Raw genomic sequence first — 4,670 nt, forward strand, 5'->3', positions numbered from 1 at the left:
AATATTCCCATTGTTATTACTGCTTGCTGTGTGCTCCACAATAACTGTGACAGTAAGGGGGAGATGTTTATGGTGGGGTGGGAGGTTGAGGCAAATCACCTGGCCACTGATTAAGCGCCACCAGACACCAGGGTGGTTAGAAAAGCAAAGCAGGGCATGTTGCGAATCAGAGAAGCTTTGGAAACCAGTTTCATGACCGGTCAGGCTATGGTGTGAAAGTTCTGTTTGTTTCTCCTTGATGAAAACCAGCCCTCTTGGTTCACTCTACTTCCCTGTAAGCCAACCGCCCTCCCCTCCCCACTTTGATTACCACTTGCAGAGGCAATAAAGTCATTGTTGTTTCAAATTCATGCATTCTTTATTAATTCACCACACCAATGGGGGGATAACTGCCAAGGTAATCCAGGAGCGGTGGGGGAAGAGGGAAGCACCAGGTGGGGTGGTGGAGGAGGGGAGGAGGGAAGGACAAGGCCACACTGCACTTCAGAACTTATTGAATGCCAGCTTTCTGTTGCTTTGGCAGTCCTCTGGGGTGGAGTGGAGTTCTGATAGCACAGATTCCTCTCCCCGTAAAGTGATCAGATCCAGTACCTCCCGTTCAGTCCATGCTGCAGCTCTTTTGTGATTCTGGGACTCCATGGTCACCTCTGCTGATGAAATCTGCACGGTCTCCTCTGAGCTCGCTATGCTGGCCAAACAGGAAATGAAATTCAAAAGTTTACAGGCTTTTTCTGTCTACCTGGCCAGTGCATCTGAGTTGAGAGTGCTGTCCAGAGCGGTCACAATGGAGCACTCTGGGATAGCTCCTGGAGGCCAATACCGTCGAATTGCATCCACACTACCCCAAATTCAACCCAGCAAAGTCTATTTCAGTGCTAATCTTCTCATCAAGGAAGAGTACAGAAATTGATTTTAAGAGCCCTTTAAGTCGACAAAAATGGCTTCGTCATGTGGACGGGTGCAGGGTTAAATCGATCTAATGCTGCTAAATTCAACCTAAACTCATAGCGTAGACCAGGGCTGAGAAATCGCATGTGGAATATGTATGTCAAAATACTTAAATTCCTGTGTCCGTATCTGTAAAATGAGACACTGACCTCCTTTGTAAAGTGCTTTGAGATGAAACTGTAAGCTATATATGAGGTTGATCATATTATTATTATTATGACCTGCTGTCATATGGCAAGTGAACCCTGCTGTTTCAGGTGAATTTTTTCAGCCTCAATGTTGTGCTTATTGACTTGACTAAATACAGAAACAGAATGAATGTTTATAAAACCTTTGAGAGATGAGTACACCTCAGAGTTTAGAACAAGTTGAATGAAATTTACAAACCCCAAGATTGCCTAACTTCATGTCAGGTCCTCACATCACAGGATTGTGCCTGGGCCCATATCTTTTTTCCCAGTCCTGCACAGCAGTGTCAATTCTTAAAGTCACATTTTTCTCCTACGTGGGATCTCTCCAGGAGTCTCCAAATAACCATAGGACTAAACAAAAATGTAATCTGTGAAGCAGGTTATTAACAAACTGTTCAATTTTAATCTTTTCAGTTTCTGTACCAATAGACGTTTGAGGCTGGAGATATCTGGATAGTGCTTTAAACTGAGAAATTTCAAACTCAGTACCTCTAGGAGACTGGGAAAGCTCTGCCATGCACAGAGGTTAGCCATATAGTAATGCAAACATACCTTTTGATGCAGGGCTGCCCAGAGGATTCAGGGGGCCTGGGACAAAGGTGCTTGTACTCACCTGGCGGTGGTCCGGGTCTTGGGTGGCATTTCGGTGGCGGGGGGCCCTTCAGTTGCTTCGCGTCTTGGGCAGCACTGAAGGGCCCCCCACTGCCGAAATGCCACCCAAGACCCAGACAGCTGCCGGGCCAGGGCTCACGGGGCCTGGGCCGATTGCTCCACTTGCCCCTCCTCTGGGCGGCCCTGTTTTGATGAGAGGGGGAGATCTTAAGAAGCTACACAGTATGCATAGTCATTAAGTTTTAATCACCAAATACTGCTGGATTGTACAAAAGGAAACAGGCATTAGCCTGTCAGGATGAATTCTACTGATGGATCAATAAGTCTAGGAAAGTACTCTTCTCCTTATTCACAGACAGCGGGTAAGCCCATGGGGGCACTCCTATTGCAGGAGTGAGGATGTGTGTAGTGTTTCTTTAAAACTGGAGCAGAAGCAGAAGGGATGATCCATCCCCTGTGAGCCACATGATTAAGGGAGGCCTCGTCCTCCTAGTTCTCTGTTTCCCCATTCCAGCATCTTCCTGCCTTAAACTAAAAGGATTTCTAGGTGGTTATTTTCTCCCTCAGCAGAACAAATATTACCAGCTATAAGCGTGCCCCAAAGCCCATTGAAGACAATGCATCTTGGATCAGATCCCATTTGCATCTGTGTTTTGTGTACAACAAACACAATGCCAGGGGAAAAAATTCCTTCCCATTGGTTTTCTGTTTGGATTCTCAGCTGCCCATTTCCTGAAACTTCCATTGAAACCTGCAAGATATTGGGATCACTGGTTCTGCACAGCCTTCTATTTAGCACCACTCCGATTATAATTACCTCACCTTTCTAATAAATGCTTATGGAACAATATTTATGAGCTGTTTCCTCTCTCTCCTCCATAGACACTAAGAAGCTAGTGTTCAGTGACAACAAACAGTGAATTAATTTTCTCTACTGCTGTGATCCAACAGCCCTTTGGGGCGGAATAGCAATATTAGCAATGACTGGCTGAAGTAACAATGACTCAGAAGCAGACCTGAGACAAAAGGTACAACTAGCATGAGGAATTCGGTTCACAATAGTACTCCTTTGAATTTCATCAGTCTGAGGAAGATGCCGAAACAGGAAAAGGGAGCGGGGGAAAGAGCAAAACTGTGTTTGTTACCAGGGAAAAGGCAGATGAAGACCTTTAGGAGAAATGTCAAGAAAGAAATGAATAAATGGGTAACTTAGAAAACAAACAAACCCCACTATTACTTATTCAGAGGAGCTCCCTATAGAGAGTGTCAGCATGACAAAGGAAAAGTGAAGCACCAAACCCCAGAGTTCTTTGGGTGAACAGTCTGGCATCTGTTTGCTTTTGGGGGCAAAACTCAAAAACGTTTTTGTGCAATTTGTCACACTTGGAAACATTCTGGACATCTTGCCTTCGCTTCAGAAGTCACCTGTAGCATTAGAATGTCCAAGATCTTTCATTTCTTCAGTCAAAAGCAGCTCTCGCAGCTACCAATAACGGGGCCCTGAAAACCAAAATGCAAAAAGATTTAAACTCTTTTAAAATAAAGGAACAAATTGCCCTCAAATCCCCTCTACAAACACACCCCACTCCTTGCAATGCCTCACAAAGACAGGGGATTTCCATTTTGTATTCAGTCGGTTATTTCATGGAATATCTCAGGGTCTGGAGGCCTTACCTTCCCAAAAGCATTTTTCTCCTTTTGTCTCTGAAGCACCCAGTCCTATAGAACCGTGGTTCTCAACTGGATTTCAGGAGGGGTCTGCCAAAATAAACCAGAGCGCATGCAAAAAATAAAAGCTGTTTCACCTCATGCTATTTGGACACATTGCTTTTTCTTTTCTTTATTACCAGAACACGTGTTCATTTTCCTGCATGATATGCTGAAACCTACTGGCTTCAGCAGGGCCAGCATTATGGGGTTGCAAGCAGGGCAACTGCCTGGGGCCCCATGCCACAGGGGTGCTGTGCAGTGAGGCTCAGGCTTCAGCTTTAGCCCCAGGTGGCAGGGCTTGGGCTTGGGCTTCTGCCCTGGGCGGCAGGGCTTGGCCATATTAATACTTGAACATAATATTCATTTTTTAATTTTAGTCCTATCTTATCCTTTTTTCAATGTGTATTTAACTGTAGAACTATCAGTTTAATACAGTTTTTAATCTATTGGATATGCAGAAAAACAGTTGTTGGGGCACAGGTGGGCTGTGGACTTTTTATAGCATGTTGGTGGGGGGACTGAGAAAGAAAAAGATTGCAAGCGTCTGCTATAGAACTTCCTCTGAACACCTAAACAAGGGGAACAGGAAAATGAGCTGGAGTTAATCCTGCGTTCACCAGGTAGCAGAGAAGGCCTCTGTAACTGTTTATTTTTTCTTCTTAAATTAAAATAAGTTGCTCCCTTTCCCTTTGCAACAGTTGAAGCTCCTGTTAGGCTAAGAGACCCCCTAGGAACATTGGGTTTCATAGAGTGAGGCCGGCTCTTAGCAAGCCATGCTGGTTTCTGCCACATGATTAGGGCTCTACTAAATTCATGGTCCATTATGGTCAATTTCACAATAGTAGGATTTTTAAAATTGTAAATTTCATGATTTCAGCTAGTTAAATCTGAAATTTCACGGTATTGTAATTGTAGGGGTCCTGACCCAAAGGAGTTCTGGGAGGCGGTCGCAAGGTTATTGTCGGGGGAGGTTGTGGTATTGCCCCCTTACTTCTGCACTGCTGCTGATGGGGTGCTGCCTCCAGAGCTGGGTGCCTGGCCAACAGCTGCTGCTCTCCAGCCCCCCAGCTCTGAAGGCAGCGCAGAAGTAAAGGTGGCAATACGGTGACTCCCCTAAAATAACCTTGTGACCTCCTGCAACTCCCTTTTGGGTCAGGACCCCCAGTTTGAGAAACGCTGGTCTCCTCTGTGAAATCTGTATAGTATAGG

The 4,670-nt window shown here is 45.2% G+C and overlaps 1 long non-coding RNA gene across 1 annotated transcript; it reads right to left on the reverse strand.

Moving 5' to 3' along the window:
* Window positions 1-345: 345 nt before the first annotated feature.
* On the reverse strand, window positions 346-4,066 carry LOC127045539 (uncharacterized). The gene is made up of 3 exons (XR_007772760.1): window positions 3,426-4,066; window positions 3,177-3,251; window positions 346-688 (listed from the first exon to the last, which is right to left on the reverse strand). It is a non-coding gene; the product is annotated as an uncharacterized LOC127045539 (long non-coding RNA).
* Between the last annotated feature and the right edge of the window lie 604 nt (window positions 4,067-4,670).

Source organism: Gopherus flavomarginatus, chromosome 2 (assembly GCF_025201925.1).
Source record: "Gopherus flavomarginatus isolate rGopFla2 chromosome 2, rGopFla2.mat.asm, whole genome shotgun sequence".
Taxonomy (NCBI): Eukaryota; Metazoa; Chordata; order Testudines; family Testudinidae; genus Gopherus; species Gopherus flavomarginatus.